Source organism: Nomascus leucogenys, chromosome 22a (genome assembly GCF_006542625.1).
Source record: "Nomascus leucogenys isolate Asia chromosome 22a, Asia_NLE_v1, whole genome shotgun sequence".
In the NCBI taxonomy this organism is placed as follows: domain Eukaryota; kingdom Metazoa; phylum Chordata; class Mammalia; order Primates; family Hylobatidae; genus Nomascus; species Nomascus leucogenys.
This window is the reverse complement of record NC_044402.1, coordinates 40,841,371-40,858,410: the sequence shown is the minus strand read 5'-3', so window position 1 is coordinate 40,858,410 and position 17,040 is coordinate 40,841,371. Positions and strand designations below refer to the sequence as shown.

Here is a 17,040-nt window from a genome sequence, read left to right as displayed (position 1 = left end):
TTAAATCTAGGTGATCATTCTATAGATACTTATTTTATTAATCTCTTCTTTTTGGATTGTTTCAAAAATTTTATAATAAAATCCTTTTTTAAAGTCTTCATTTTGTGGCTGGGCATGGTGGCTCACTCCTGTAATCCCAGCACTTTGCGGAGCCAGGGCAGGTAGACTGCTTGAGCCCAAGGGTTCTAAACCAGCCTGGGCAACATAGCAAAACCCTGTCTCTACAAAAGAATACAAAAATGTCACCAGGCAAAGTGGTGCATGCCTGCAGTCCCAGCTACTACAGAGGCTGAGGTGGGAGGATCACTTGAACCTGGGAGGTCAAGGCTCCCCCAGTGAGCCATGAGCATGCCTCTGCATTCCAGCCTGGATGACAGAGTGAGAACCTGTCTCAAAAAAATAAATAATAAGGTTTTCATTTTTAAATGGCCAACAAGTCTACAGCAAATTTAAACAATGAAAATATGAAATACAATATCTTCCTTAAAAATTACCATATTTTCTTAAGGAATACTGCTCTGCTCAAAGAATTCCCTAGATCTGTAAGTGTTCGAACAAATTAAAATCTTGTGTTTTTATAACATACTTCTAAGACAACAATGAATTCTGTCACTAACTATATGAGTAAAATGAACAACAAAACCACTAATAATGATGGTGCACATTTTAGATTCCTATTATTCTTTTTCAAGACACAGGCATAACTGAGATATCTTAAAATCACTGACTTTCAAGATTTGAGATAATGATAATAGCTCAAGATCAAGTCTTCCCCTTGTGTTAGAAGTGGGGGTGGGACAGTTCCAGACTTCCACAGTTGTACCAATGAACCCCAATCAGATGATTTTCAAGCTACTTCTCCTTCAGGTGGGTGGGCATCAGAGAGAAGCTAAGAGAAGGTTTTGACAAAATCCAAAGTGTGTCCAGACCCCTCATTTAAAATAAGGTAACCTGACCAAGTTTAATACATTCTTAGGGCCTAATACGGATCTCAGTTCAAAATCCTGGTCTCTTTTAATTCTTGTCCAGTTGCTAAGTGTATTATTTGACGCATTAACTCTGCAAGTCATGTTGGCCCATTCTTCTTCTTTACGGTTTTGCAAAAAAAATCATGTTACAGTTTCAAGTATCTGTCACTTAAACAAGTAAGCATTTATTATTTTTAATGGGAGGGCTAACATATTGCCACATAAATATAGTACAGGTACTATACACAGACTCCAGGTCATCACTGAGCCTTCCCACCATCATCATAGATCCAGCATCTGACTTCCAGAGTACCACCAAGAAGAAATCAGAGGCAGATGACATACAGATCCATGGTCCTTGACTCTAGAGAGTCCAGCCAAAATGTGTGGGTCCATTTAATCATTTCTACAGAAATGGGAGGCTATTGCTCCAAAGACTTCTAACCACTCACTCATCCATCACTCAAAGCATATGATACAATTGATCTACCAGTCATTAGCAAGCAGGTAGAGAGTGGTGAAGCAGTGGAGAGAGCTTGGTATTTACTGCTGCTATTGCAGCTTTGGTAGCACAAACAACACGGAATTAGGACAGGGATTTTCAAAGTATTGCCCACGGACCTCTGAGCACCTCAAGATCTTTTCAGGGAGTCCATGAGGTCGGAATTATTTTCATAATAACAGCAAAACATTATTTGCCTTTTTCATTGTGTTGATATTTACACTGATGGTGGAGAAGCAATGGTGGATAAAACTGCTGGTGCCTTAGCATGAATCAAGGCAGGGGCATCAAATCTGTATTAATAATCATTATATTCTTCACTGCCACGTATTTTCAGGAGAAAAAAGTTAGTTTCACTTAAAAATGATACTGACTGTATTATCTTGCTAGGGCTGCCATAACAAAATACCATAGACTAGGCGACTTAAACAACAGAAATTTATTTTCTCATAGTTCTACAGGATAGAAGTCCAAGATCAAAATGCTGGCAGAGTTGGTTTCTTCTAAGGCCCCCCTCCTCCATCTCCAGGCAGACAGCAGGCTTCCTGCTGTGCCCTCCAGAAAGGATGGTCTTTCCTCTTTGTGTGGGGAACACTGGTGTCTCTTCTCATGGTGTGTCCAAAACCTCCTCTTATGAGGACATCAGTCAGATTGAATTAGGGCCAACTTTAATGACCTCATTTTAACTTAATAACTTCTCAAAAGGCCCTTTCTGCAAATATAGTCACATTCTGAGGTTATGGGATTTAGGGCTTCAACATGAATTTGGTGGAAAACAATTCAGCCCATAATACTGACAAAGCAATAACAATTATTAATTTTATTAAATCTCAACTTTCGAGTACATGTCTTTTTAGTATTCTGTGTGACAAAATGATAAGCACACATAAAGCACTTCTGTTACATTCCAAATTATGATCGTTATCTAAGAGGAAACACTTGTGTGGTTGTTTGAGTTGCAAGCTGAACTAGCTACTTTTTCCATGAAACACACATTTTTGCTTGAAAGAACAATTGACAGGCAACTATGGTTATTCAGACTTGTAGATTTACCAGCCATTTTCTTAAAAACAAATGAACAGAGCCTGTCATATTAAAATAAACAACTTATAGTTGTTGCTAATCATAAAATCTTTTTTTTTTTTTTGACAGAGTCTCACTCTGTCGCCCAGGCTGGAGTGCAGTGGTGCGATCTCAGATCACTGCAACCTCCACCTCCTGGGTTCAAGTGATTCTACTGCTTTAGCCTCTCAAGTAGCTGGGATTACAGGTGTGCACCACCACGCCCGGCTAATTTTTGTATTTTTAGTAGAGACGGGGTTTCACCATGTTGGTCAAGCTGGTCTTGAACTCCTGACCTTGTGATCTGCCCTCCTTGGCCTCCCAAAGTACTGAGATTACAGGCATGAGCCGCTGCACCTGGCCTCCACCAGCATTCTTTAGCCTCTGTCCTTTGAGATGACAGGAGTGTTCTCCACGGAGTCATTGCCGCTTCACCCTGACGTCTAGAATGAAGACACATAGAACAGACCTAAATCCAACTCACATCTTGAAGCCCGGTCCAGGTGGCCTGCAGACCAGTGAGCAAAAGTGATACATGTTTGTTACTGTAAGCAATTGAAATTTTGGGGTTGGTTGTTACAGATCACAATTACGACAAAAATAGCTGATTAATACAGATGGTGGGTCTTGAGTGGATTCGACCTTCATGTGCTTTTAACCCTATGTCCCCGGCAATGATGAAATGGCATACATAAAACTTTTGGTGGCTTCCTATTATCCTCAGGATAAAACAGTATAAAACACAAGACCTTAGCTTACTTGCTCCCTTAAATGCAGTTGCATTGAACTACTTACTTCTTGAATGCTCTGTGTTCTTTCATATTTCTTTGCTCGATATGCCCTTTCCTTCTTCTATCCCCCAATTGATCCCTAGCCCCTCTGCATTTTCAGGGTCTTAGCTCAGTTGTTTGCTTCCCTGGGAATTCCTGAATGACTACCCCAAACTGATCTGGGTTAAGTGCTCACCCTTTTCAGGATTTTCACGGCATCCAGTACTTATCTCTATTTTTGCACTCAAAACCCTTTTTCTTTCTTCTTCATTAGGTTGAGACCCTTGAGAGAAGTGATCTGTCTTGTTCATCCCTTTATACCATGTACCAGCACAGAGCCTGACCCAGTGAGTGCTCAGAAAGTGCCTTCTGAATCCATTTTAAGGACGAGGTATTTCAGGTTCAGGGAAGATAAGCAAGTAAGTGACAGAGCCATGGCCAGATCTTCCCAAATCCCAGGCTCTGGCTCACTGCCTGGTACCAGGCTGCCTTATGGAATACTACCTTAACATTTGTTTAGTGGTACATGGCACCACTACTTAAAACACATTGGTTTTTAATATTAGCCTGAGTTAAACATGGTTGGTAAGTTTAATTTGTTATGATTTACTCCATTCCATATACTATATTCTAAAGCCGTATAGAAATGAGTTTCACGTTGTCTACATATTTGGAGTATTCAAGTCATATTCTCTTCCACTAAGATCAATTGCATCTCTGGAGAGGAATCTTCGAATGCCACAGCTGGGAGATGTTTCAAAGATCATATATTCACTCTCCTAGGTTTTCAGATGAGAGAGTCTAGAAAGATCCAGAGAGGTTTCACAACTTGGCCAAGTCACCCAATTTCAAAAGAACATACAAGAAATTGGGTATCTCTATCCCAGTGCAATGATCTTTTTGGTACACTAGGCAAATGTCTTCTTTGGTCTTTCATTCTGGCATTTATGGTTTAAGAATGTTTCAGCCTCTCAGTCGATACCCTTCCCTGGAGTGGCCCTAGGATAGTCTGGGCAACCTGGCCCTTTCTTTCTCTGTGCAGATTTTAACCATTATGTGAGATGTTCTTTCTGCAGGAATGGGGAAGAGCAGGCACAAGGTGGATGAACCCTGAAGTTCAACTCTTCCTGGAAGGAGCCTGTGTCATGTTCTTTTTGCCAGGCAAACTCATTTTCAGAGGAAAGGGACAGTGTTGGAGGCTGGGTTGACTGTGGTACAGTTCAGTCCTGGCTGGATTGAGGTCTCGTGCTTGGGAGCAAATTTATGGGATACTAAGCCAAGAAATGAAATAGGGATTAAACAGGGGCATCCTCCAGGCTTAGAATATTTGGGATTGTGAACTTTGAGCTAGTGTTATTTATCTCTACCCGGTGCTCCTGGTATTAACACATACGGTTTGAGAGTTGTAGACAAACTACAGCATGTTTTAAAAAGGGTACCAGGTTGTTTAACAGACTTCAAACCATGTCCTGGGAGGAATAGCTAAAACATATGAGAGACTCTAGACCAAAGGAAGGGAGGCATCACAGTGATCACAGTCTTCAGATATCTGTCAGAGGAGAGCTGGCGTATCAGAAGACAGTTGGATTCTCATGTCTGCTTATGCACTCTACCTATTGCAGTATGTTGGTTTGGTTGAAATATATGAGAAAAATCTGGCCTTACATAGATATGTAGTATGAAAACAAAGATGTATTTTAACAGCCTGTTCAAAATACTGTGGACACAATATTCTTTATATTGCACCATAATTTGACAAGAGGTAGTTTCTTTGAAGGTTAGTTGCAATGTGAAATCTGATACCATATTAGTGAACTTATCATATTCTGTTATATTAAAACATTGGTTTATCCTGAAATTTGGATAGAACGTTCACCCGTGCATGCTTCTTAACCCATCCATTGGTCACTTGAGAAAATTGGTTCACTGTTAAGCAGCTTCCATCTGTTAGCACACATTTTATTATTCAATACCAAAATATTACAGTAGTTAACATAATCATTGGTCTCTTTAAATCAGGAAAAATTTTTAAATATTGGTGAGCTATCTACTTCACGGTGGCAAACATAAATTTCCTAAAACTCTAACTTTTCCTGGAAGCTTAGATTTTATAATTAGCAGGCTGGGCACAGTGACACATACCTGTAATCCCAGCACTTTGGGAGGCCAAGGTGGGCAGATCACTTGAGGTCAGGCGTTCGAGACCAGCCTGACCAACGTGGTGAAACCCCATCTCTACTGAAAACACAAAAATTATCTGGGTGTGGTGGGAGTGGCTATAATCCCAGCTACTTGAGAGGCTGAAGCAGTAGAATCACTTGAACCCAGGAGGAAGAGGTTGCAGTGATCTGAGATAGCACCACTGCACTCCAGCGTGAGCAACAGAGTGAGACTCTGTCAAAAAAAAAAAAAAAAGATTTTATAATTAGCAACAACTTAGCTTAGGAGGCTGAGGCAGGAGAATCATTTGAACCTGGGAGACAAAAGTTGCAGTGAGATGAGATCACACCACTGCATTCCAGCCTGGGCAACAGAGCAAGTCTCTGTCTCAAAAAACAAAAAAAAAAGAGAGAGTGCTGGTGGAAACCCATTATGTGACTTGTCTTGAAGCCTCAGCTTAGAACTGGCACACCGTCACTTCCACTCATATTCTATGAATCAAAGCATAATGAAGCCCCAATGTCAATAGAGCCTGTAGTAGGAAGCCCTGCAAAGTCACATGGCAAAGAACCTGGAGGTACACTTCTATTACAGGGAGGAAGTGAAGAGTTGGGAAGCTGCATTCTCATCAGGATTCCCAACTTTTGTTTCCTCTAACTAATTCTGTTCACACCAGTTTCTGATGGCTGCTTCTTGGGAAAGTCACCAGCACTAGAAGGAGCTCAATGAGTCTCATATGGGTGAGTCAGAAGCTTATTTCATCAATCAGCTACCTCTTGCCATTTCAAAGACTAGTACCTAAGGCCAGCTACATTCAAGAGTCCAAGTGACAGTTCTTTATTCTTATCTGGTTCTCCCCATGAGGCCTTTTGCTCTATGCCATCCCATTACATCGTCTGTTTTTGAGGCCATAACATTTCTTATTTTTCTCTTTTCCTATTTGCTTTTTTTCAATCAGCAAAAGAATGTTAGACTTTATGTAGAAAGATAACGTTCCTTGGAGTTTATGGGGCAGGCATGCAGCTGTATGTAGGGTGGAAAGTCATTACAAAGGTCATAGGTAAAATAGTCATAATTAAATCAAACCATGGATTTGGATAAGACCTCCAGGGAAAGTGTGAAGATTAACCTTTTTAAATTCCTGCTCCCTGTTGATAAATAGCAATAGCAACAACAACAAAATTCGTATTCTTCTTTCATGGTTAACATTTAATAAGGTCACTTTCGATGAGCCTATCACCTATCATATTGCTTTGTTTTGATAGCACTAGAACAGAGATCAAAGGCAAACAAGACCAGTGTCTTGTGAGCCCTGATGGGAGGTTTTGAGAAGACAATGACTGGGTCAAAACTCTGAGGTCAAACAAGATTAAAACTGAAAATCATCCGTTGAATTTGGCCAGAGCTGCTGCCTCTGATTGCTCAGGTTGTGCCTTCACAAGGGCACCTGGCAGAGAGGAGAAGTGGGGCTAAAATTCAATGCGTGCTCTGCCGCCAGCCAAGGCCCTGATGTGGGGCTGCATCTTCCGGAAAGGGAAGGCCTTTTATAAACCACACAAAAGTGCAATCTGTTCGCCAAGCTTGAACCCAAGGGGCTATCTCTACATTCACCCAGCAGGGCTGCCTTTTCTAAATTGCACAAAGCACCATATGGGCTACTGGCCTGAATTTAGCAACTGGGAGGAAGTCAATGGAGAAGACACAATTTTAAATTTACATGAAAACCCTTTGTAAACTGTATAACACTATTCAAGTGTAAAGCAGAGCAGGAAGAGGTGATTCAGAAGCTTAGCAGGTGACAGGAGAAATTACACTGACCACAAGCATTTTCTGCCTAACACACAGCATGTAGAATCTACATGAGATGTTTAAGTACCCGACAAACTCCTCAGTGGGAAACCACTTGAGGGCAGACTGGCCAGAAAGCACAGATGGGAGTGGATGTGATGATTTCTAAAAGTCCATTCTAGTCACAAACCCCAAGGCAGATCTAGCCAGTGGGGCAGAAGAGCCCCAGACAGAAGCACCTGAGCCAGCTTGGCCTGACCTAACTGTCAGGACCCTTTGATCTTGCTGGAGCTTGACTTGGAGAAAACATCTGGTTCTTGGGGATTCTCAGGTGCCATATAGTGTGAAACCAAGGGGAAGTTTTTGTAAAGCTCTGTAGCACTGTGACTGGGGGGATACGCACAGTGCTACAAAACCTACAGAGACCTGTACAAAAACTGCAGGGGCAAAATTGCCATTTCCCTGGGATATCCTCAGCCTGGGTCCCATGCCTCAGGAGGCAAACACAGCAAGCAGCTTCCCTCTTTGCTTTGGGGCGTGGAAGAGATAGCAGGAAGTTGACTGGACCAGGGAGATGACCACCGCTGCTGACCTCTCACTCACTGCTGTTCTTCCCTGGGTGAAACTGGCATTTCTACATTTTCTTACAGCACATTTGGGGAATACAAAAAGGTCTTTCTTAAAAACTATTCTTGTCTTGCTTCCATGTTGATTCTATTGCAAAAGAGAGTTATATGAGCCACCTCATACGGAATTTCTAAATTCAAACCTCTAGAGAGATTTACCCAAGTGCTTTGCTTTGCAGTTTGGGAAGATGGATTTGAAGAGAGATTGATTTGTTTGTAGGCAATCACCAGCCACAGTTGCTCATTCTAAAGCTGACTGCTCTGTAAATCACCCGGGGCTTCATGCCACCCTTTCTCCTCTTGCTGTGCCACATGTTATCTGCCTTTAAAGCAGACTGGTGGCCGTAAAGGCCTTAACCCTGGAGTAGTCATGGAGCCAAGACCCACCCCTTTGACGATGCCAGCTTTCCAACACAGAGAGCTGAGTATGGGTCTAGGAAGTGAGAGCAATGTAAAACAATAGAAAGCAACAGTTCAGAGCACTGCATCAAGTGTACTGCACTGGAAAGGTCTGCCATGGGAAATATGCTCCTCCATACTCCTCAGACAACAGCCTTCCGAAAGCAAACCTGTCCCTACTTGCAGATGATTACACCACCTATGAACCAGCTAGATAAGCAACAAGTGCCATCTTTCATGGAGCTGAGCCTTAAAGATCCTCCAGTCCTAAAGCTAATGGGAAGAAAGTAGGTGGAAGCAGTGCTGAGGTTTTTGGAATGTCCTCAAGTGCTGTGACAGCGACAAACTCATCTTTGGAAAAGGAACCCATGTGACTGTGGAACCAAGTAAGTAACCCATTTATTTATCTGAAATTTAAGTTTAAGGCATCCTCCATCTAAGGAGGCAGAAATAATCCTGAAATGGGAAATAGGTGAAATAGCTTGTGTTGAGGAGGACTCCTGGGAAGAGGTGAAATATGGTTAATCCTTTCCGTAGGAGGGGAGCAGAAGGTGTCTGTGAAAAAAGACTTTGGGGCATATGAAAGGACCCACATGGCTCAGAGGAAACAGAGAACTCTGCCCAGTCCATCGAATTTGGGTCACGCTGTAGAAACCACAGAGTCATTGGCCCAACTCCCTGAGCAGAGTCAGAATGGACATGGAATGAGGCTGACCTAAGTCCAGATGGTTTTACCAAGGTGATTCCAAACGTTCTGACCTCCCTTACACCAAACACATCCTCCTGGGAGAGCTCAGAACTGAATCCATCTCCTGGGCATGGAGGGTGAGGCGAGAGCAAGTAGTCCCTGGTGTTGCGATATTTCTCTTCAGAAGAAAATAATCTGTTCCAGACATTTTTTTCTAATTGTTTAAGGTGCAAATGAAAACTAGGTTACTAGTGAGAAATATGGGACATTCTGGTTCCCACTGAGACCAGATTCCAAGCAGGACAAAGTGAATGTGTAATGCTTCCAACTAAGAAATGCTTTGAAGTCTCCAGGACACAGCCAGGAGAGTACCCTACCACTCACCAGTGTTCACTGTTTTTGCAAAGAGTATATGGTACCACTCACTTGTTAACAGTTATGCGGGAATCAATGCTAAGGTTGTTGAAGGATTGTGCTCAACACAGAAGGCATCTTTGATGTCCTTTCAGTGGCATTTGAATTCAACCGTGTCTTGCCTAAAAATAAAATAAAATAAGACAGTGGTCTCCACCTGGCAGCAGCTTCCAGTTAGATAGTGCATGTTAATCTTAAGTAAGAAAATGTAATAAACCAATACAAAAATCCATTTCAAAGGTCCTAGGGAAGTCCAGCAATAGGGGTCAGCGGTCCCAAATCAGCCCAACCAGCTGTTGGAAAAGAAACAGCATGCCCTGCCCTGCCCTGGCTGGGACTTTGGCACTCAGCTTAGGTTTTTCAAGGTAAAAGAAGGCTCTAGAGAGACAGGGTGATGATGGTGGGCTCTTCTCAGAGACCAGCTGGGGACAAAGCAGTTCCAGGCACATGCAGGGAAGGAGGCTAAGGAAGGGGAAGGACAGGCATGAGCTTCCCCAGACCTCACACACTGCAGGGAGAACAGGGGCAGGGGCCCTGCCATCAGGGAGAAAGACACCCAAAGCTGTGCTAGTGGAGTCAGTGCAGAGATGTTCAGACTTTTTTAAAAAATCAAAATCTTAGTAAGACTTTGAAATTTTAACTAATTCGGGCCTTTGCTTTTAGACTTTATTATCCTTAAAATTTTCACTAAAATAAGTTTATCCACATTTCCAACAAAGCTAAAGACTGATTATCTGAATTTCTCTTTGTTTGCCAAGTTTTTCCTAATGAATTAAGTTCCTCTGTTTACCCATTTACTTGGTCCATATTTCCCTAACTGTGGAGCGCATAGCACATAATTTCAGATGGAGAGACGTTCTTTTTATTTGCATGGATCTATCTTTTAATGGCTATCAGAATAGTACAACTAGGCTATCAAACCCATGTGATTTCAAGTTTCCTTTTAATTATATTTTAAGTTAAAAAGTGAGTAAATTTTTTTAAATTATTGAGCAAATTATGACAGATGAATATGGCCAAAAAAGAGGGGGAGATGTGCTTAATTAAAGTTTGGGAAATGCTGAACTTCATATTGGTGCATTTCATCAGCCTTTGAAGTGGAAAAATAAGGGGTATCCAGAGGGGGCACGACCTAGAATATCTTTGAATGGCGCCTTCTATTTTTAAGCTACCAACATCGGATTAAAGAGACAGCACTGCAAACCCAGGGCCTTTATCTTCTCAGAAGCCTTTTGATGCTTTTTTTTCCTTGGGAGCTTCTTTCAAGTTCATACTTATGGAGCTCCTGGGTAGCACAAAACTAACAGAACAGGTCTATACAAACCCACAGCTGTAGATCCCACACTTTAGTCCTCTGGATAGAGTAAATCTGGAGAGACCACTTAGCTTCATAAAACAGAACAGAGAAACAGGACAAAACAGCATGGGATAAAGTAATGTAAACGTGTACTTCTGTGGTCACAACAGCAGCAGCGGGGAAAAGAGGCATGGTCGTTGGGAACATTTGCGTGGAAGTGGGCCATGTGATGGACTTTGAATGCAATCTATTATTGTATGTCATAATTATGTAACTACCACTTTTTGAGTGCCTACCATTTATTAGGCCACTGGGCTAAGTCCTTTAATGAATGTCATTTCACTCAGTCCTCACAACGATCATGTGGAATTGAGGTACCATGACTTGCCTTTTATGGATCAGGAAACTGAATCTCAAAGGGGTTCCTCAAGATCACACAGCTTAGTAAAGTCATCATTTGAATCACCTGCTTGATGCCAGAATCTGTGCTCTTAAGAACTCTGCTCTTCCATCAGGGCTACAGCTAGACTAGGGCATGTGTGGAGATTTTTCCTGCCTGGCCCAGCCTCTGCCTCAGGTCTCTAATGAGCTCCTTTTCAAGCTGAATCAGAAACAACAGTTATGCCACTTCCCTCCCAGTGCCATCCCCATCACTTCTCTCACCAAGGAAGAACTTCTGAACCCCCGCCAAAACCAGTTACCCAAAGCAGCATTCCCCTTCCCCAGGAGGAGCCAGGGGACGCCCATCTCTCACATTACACCCCTGGAGACCCAGGGTCCCTAAATACAGAAAGGTCCAGACGATGATCAGAGCATCACCCTTTCCCTCAAGAAAAGGAGTCCACATAATTCTGGCCTCATCAAGATGTTTCCCAGATTCCAAGAGATGACCTTCCCATTCCTCCAGGCCCACTGGCCGTTGGCCTGGCATCTGGCATTCCCTCTCACTCCCAGTGAGCATCTCCCGGAACAGAGCCTTTGGCACCCGCAACTCCTTCCACCTGGAGCCATTTTCTCCCAGGGACTCACGCAGTTTTCTCCCTCCCCTCCTCCAGATCTCCACTCAAATGTCATTTCCAGTGAATCCTTTCCCTACCACCTCATGTCATTCTGAAGACCCCTTTCCCTGCTTTATTTATAGCCCTCATGTCTACCTGAATCTTTGTATGCTTGTTTACTGTGTTTCCCTTGCTCTGTGAGAGAAAGGACTTTGAGTTGTTTCTTACTGCATCTATGAATACACTGAAAGCACTAAACAAACATTTGTTGAATGAGTGAATGAATAAATAAAGGAATGAATGAATCAGAGAAAAAGTCAGCTATGGTATAAAGCAAAAGAGAAGAAAAATGAAAGGAAGCTGGTAACCTACAGAGCCAAGCCTGAGTCCTGCCTCTGCAACCCGTCATAGGTCACTGCCACTATGTGCCAGGCACTATTCTGGGTACCAGGGAATCCACATGAACAAAGCAGGCATAAATTTCTGCCGTATTGGAGCTTATTTTCTAATGGCAAAAGGCAGATGGTAAACTAAATAAATAAATAAAATATACAGTATGTTAGGGTGGTAACAAGCCCTGAGAAGAAAAATAAAGCTGGGAAGGAGAATAAAGAGGACTAGTGGGAGGGACCAGCATGCAGTTTTAAACAGAAGAGTCACAGAAGGTCTCACTGGAAAGGTGACAGTTGAGCAGGGACCAGAGGAGGTGGTAAAGTGAGCCACGCAGACCTCTGGAGGAAGAGCACTTCCAGGCAGAGGGGACACAGGGCTGCCTGGGGTGTGTGGCTGGAGGAGGGGAGGGAGTGATGGGGACAGAATGTGAAAATGAGGTCAGATTGGTGATGGGTTAGGGAGAGGGTGGCTTGTAGGCCACTGTAAGGACTACTGCTTTTGGATTCGAAAGGGAAGATTGGGGAGTAAAACGGAAGTCACACGTAATCTAGAGAAAAGATCTAGAGAGACAGAAACCTGAATACCAGTCCTTACCCATGGCCCTACGAAGTGGGCACCCTCTGTATATCACATAACACCAAAAAATAGCTTCTGTTCTTTTTCAGCAACCTGTCCCAACAATCCTTCCTGCTTGGGAGCTCTGTTCTTAGTGCAATTACATTCCCCACGCTTCAAGTAAAATGTATCTTCTCTGAGTTTAGCCCTAATAAACATTCTAATAATTACATCGAGGCTCTCTAGTTCACAGATGCTGTATCTAATCTTATAACCTATAATACAGAAGACGTTATCCTCACTTTGTAGAGAAGCCAGATAAAGCTCAGTGAATTTAAGGAACTTGGCCAAGTTTACACACTTGGAAAGGGACAGAGTCAAAACTAGGTTTGGGATCTTCTGACATCTTTCTACTTCACAACGACTAGGAACCACCCTTCATATTAGTGATTCTCCAACTATCATCTACAGTCTTTTAAGGATTGTAAACTGATCTGAAAAATCCATATTCCCTCCTTGGTTTTTATGGGTGACATACAGGCAATCTCATAGATTCTGATGTTCACATATGACAGAAATTAATTTAACTGTCACTTCAAAGTGTGAGAGTGTCATTGAAGCTTGCTAAAATTTGGTATGCATGAATGTGCTATTAAAATGGATGGAAAAACTTAATTCTATTTTGTACTAAGCAGTCTGGCTGCTGCACAATACTTGGCAATGATGCAAAACTCTCAGATATGAAATAAATTTCCCCTAAATGGTCAGAATGCATGGTATATATAACCTGCTAGGTCCCTGCCTCACCTAAGTGTAGCCCAAATGTGGAGAACCACTACTGTATGACCAACGTTCCACCCTTCTTTCCTCTTGATCAAACCAAGAAACATCTTTCCAGTCTATATTCATTCTCTCTTATTTGAGCACAAATTCTGTCAGATTGTAATACGGGCAAAAGCTTGGATTTCTATTTGACGCTAGAGTCACCTCTTGTTCCATCCTGAAGGACAACTTCTAAGACTGAGGAGAAGAGGCTAGGCCAGATGGGACAGAAAATCGCATGGGATGAATATCACGTGACTTGGCAACTGGGGCTAGGGTTGCCGTAAAGGGAAAAGCAAGGTAGTTTTTGGATTAGGTATGACAGCTGTGACAGACCCCTGATCTTTGGCAAAGGAACCTATCTGGAGGTAGAACAACGTAGGTAACCTACTTTTCCTTCTTATGACCACTATGTTTGGCTATGATATTTGTTAAATATTTTTCTAAGTCACCAGGTTAGGAAGCAGTGCTCTAGTAGGTAATATAGCAAGGGATGGCTTGAGGAACAGGAACTGAGTTTCCAATAAAATCCAGGATGGCATCTGTGCTTCAGTGAGCCATCTTGATGCATTGTCCTTCCTAGAGAGTTTCTATTCCCTCTACCTGGCTCCAGAAAGCTAGCCTCCTCAACATCTATGCATCCACCATGTACAGATCTAGGCCACCACTGTGATCAGACTCACACGACAGCACTTCGGGGGGTGGACACAAGGTGAAATGAGGAGCACGCTGAACCAGTAAATCAGAGGCCAAGTTCCAATCTGTCCAATGCATTAACTGACAATGCATTAGCTGACAAACTCTGTGACTTAACTGCACTGAACTATAGTTTCCCTATAGTTAGAGGAAGGATTTCCAAGCTGTCTTCCAGCCCTTGCCCACTATGATCCTGATTATCCCCAGATCAATTCTTATGAACAATTGGGAGGAAAAGCAAGGAAGCCCAGTGGTGTGACTGTCCTACTACCCAGTAGGAATTCTGTGATTTAATGGAAAAAAAAAAACCACTGGTAAGGGAGTGAAAACTCTCCCTATGCATCCCTTAATTAGCCCTTGTGTGATCACAGAGGTTTGGAAAAATGATGCCTTGAGGCTCCTTTCGGTCCTATCATCTATTACTCTGGTTCAGGGGCTGGAAACTGGAAACTGAGTGAAGCCCAACTCAGCCACTCACTTAACTACCTTTACTGTGCCTTTGTCTGTGAGATGGATCTAAAAATATCACCTCATAGAGTTTATTTCAATAACTTTGTTGAAGTAGTATAAACACCGGCTGTTTAAGTAGGAAAGTATTTATACAAATGATAGTCATCTGTGATTATTATAGTCCTTTGGATAGACCCCAAGTCTTTTGCATCAATGGCTCTTGCTCCAACCATTGTGTCCTTCCACCTCTCACTGAGGCACAGTCCTGTTGTGATTGATTTAGTTGAGGCTTATAGTTATGTTTCTGCCTACAACGGCCATTTGGCAATTCTCAGCAAAATATGTGAAAATGTTATCCTGAAGCAAGATCTGGGAGTAAGAGATGGCAGGTTGAGGAGATAATCGCAGAAAATCTAAGGACTTGCCTAAGTTTCAAAACTCAGAAGATAGCAGACATCAAAAAAGCTGCCAAAATATAATGCTCAGATCTCAGAAACCCTTGCAAAGTTCTGTCTCCAGCTACACCCATTCTGCTCCACCCACCCACTTCCAAACAGATGAATTAGACTGACAGGGAGCAAATAGGTAGCAACGTTTCTTGTAATGATGCCTGCGGTAGTGCTTTGACAGCAAAGCTCTTCTTTGGAAAGGGAACACAACTCATCGTGGAACCAGGTAAGTTATGCATTTTACTACAGCTCAGTGTGTATATTTCTTTAGGGTTGTTGTAGCATAGTCCTGAATGAATGGGGCTTCTTGGGAAGTAAAGAGTTCTAAATTAGAAACCCATTGTTTGTTGCAAACAGTAGGGTTAAAATTTGGGAGCAAATGCATTAGATTTCCCTTAAGAAAATATTCTGTATATGCTTGGAAACTCCATTCTGAGACTTGGTATTGATAAGTTTTTTACAACTACTGAAAAAAAGCCCTAGGTCAGGCTTTTAGTTTTGGGCCCCCTGGAACCAGGAAAAAGGCAAGCTGTGGTTGAGGAGGGTCTCTCCAGTATTTATGAGGGATAAAATTCATGGTCACAGTGTAGGAAGAGGGAAGGTTAGAAAGAAAAAAGTATTATGAAAGGAGTTTTAAAAAGAGGATCTTTCTCTTTCTCTCTCTCTCTCTCTCTCTCTCTCTGGATAAGAAGCCAATCTTGCCCTTGTCACTTTTTTCTGAGAACTTGCATTAAGCCAACATAACTGACTCAGATTAAATGGTTCTCAAGGTCCCATCCTGGCCTGGATCTGCTGAGAGCAGTTATGTGCTCACCTCTCCTGTTAGCCCTGAAACTGGGGACTCTGCACAATGCTTCAGGAGCCTGTATCCGATGTAGAAACACAGCCACCAACTCCAGGACAATAGAGAAGTCATGGTCCCCTACTGGAGACATTGTCTACTGGTAGCCTACTCCAGTGTTTGGAAATCCAGGGGCTATATTCTGGTAGTTTGGGTAGCTGCCAACAGTCAATCACTAAGACCAGTTCGGAGAATAGCCTTCAGACACCTTCCAAAATGCCAAGTCCATTGGGAGAGCCATTACCTCTTACATGATTAGGTATTGATTTTGTTTATTCAGAGGAAATAAATAAGTAGGGAATGGTACATGAATGTGGCTAGGCTATCTGACCAAAAGTCCAAAAAGTGACTGGTGCTGTCAACATGGTCTCTGCCTCTCAGAGAATAATATAAACTTATAGGGGTTCTCCACTGCCTATTGCCTCCAGGGAAATGGTAGAAATTGGTGAGTTTTCTTATCTTTGAGGGGAGAGAGACTAGGGCACTGAAAAGGAGGGAAACAGAATCATGTCGTAGCTGATTGTAGTCTGATTGATGTTTAGCAAATTGCATCTGAGCAAACAATACTGTGTTCATTTTCCCCAAAAATCATTTCCACTTGAAATTTGGAATTATCTGCAGTGTTAGAATCAAATCTTTGAGGCTGTGCCTTTGGGAGTCTTAGGGAAGAAGGAAATTGATGAAACTGATGCTTAGCCCCTCTGCCAGGATGCTGACCATGCTCCCTGATGACACTCCATTTGCTTCTCTGGTTTTCTTCTCCTGCAGTGGTGAAATGTAATATGATGATGTGAAGCTCAGGTAGGGGATGTGAAACTTTTCAAATCAAATCCCAAGTCCTTAAAGTTTTGACAGTGAATAATGGCCCTACACAACTGTCATTCTCTTTTGCCTGGCTCTAGCCCAAGGACCTTGATTTTTGGTGATGAGGCAGAGTAATTCACATGGTCTTTAAGTTACATTGCACATGATGACTATATACTCCTGAAACTTATATCTGGATCCAGAGTCAGGAGAAATTATAAAACAAAAATAAGCAATGCAAAGCAAGCACTGGCTTCTCTGACCTGCGTCCATGACACACAGCACCAGTGGGCTCCCCCAGCAGTGACCAATTTCTTGTTCAACCCTCAGGTCCTTAGAAAGCCTTTCACCAAGCTCA

At 42.5% G+C, this 17,040-nt stretch overlaps 1 long non-coding RNA gene and 8 gene segments (V, D, J or C); 8 read left to right on the top strand and 1 right to left on the bottom strand.

The window, feature by feature from the left end:
• Positions 1 to 17,040, top strand: part of LOC101176513 — a 651,183-nt gene that overhangs the window by 541,318 nt on the left and 92,825 nt on the right.
• LOC101179412 overlaps positions 1 to 17,040 on the top strand; it is a 494,982-nt gene that overhangs the window by 416,470 nt on the left and 61,472 nt on the right.
• Positions 1 to 17,040, top strand: part of LOC115832515 — a 335,749-nt gene that overhangs the window by 261,391 nt on the left and 57,318 nt on the right.
• The window catches only part of LOC101179644, a 632,337-nt gene that overhangs the window by 570,206 nt on the left and 45,091 nt on the right, over positions 1 to 17,040 (top strand).
• Positions 1 to 17,040, top strand: part of LOC101175986 — a 711,545-nt gene that overhangs the window by 656,268 nt on the left and 38,237 nt on the right.
• The window catches only part of LOC101179288, a 405,302-nt gene that overhangs the window by 352,090 nt on the left and 36,172 nt on the right, over positions 1 to 17,040 (top strand).
• LOC101179325 overlaps positions 1 to 17,040 on the top strand; it is a 406,822-nt gene that overhangs the window by 364,933 nt on the left and 24,849 nt on the right.
• The window catches only part of LOC115832517, a 106,759-nt gene that overhangs the window by 64,983 nt on the left and 24,736 nt on the right, over positions 1 to 17,040 (bottom strand). The gene's annotated exons all lie outside the window — the stretch shown is intronic.
• LOC101176608 overlaps positions 1 to 17,040 on the top strand; it is a 472,474-nt gene that overhangs the window by 431,426 nt on the left and 24,008 nt on the right.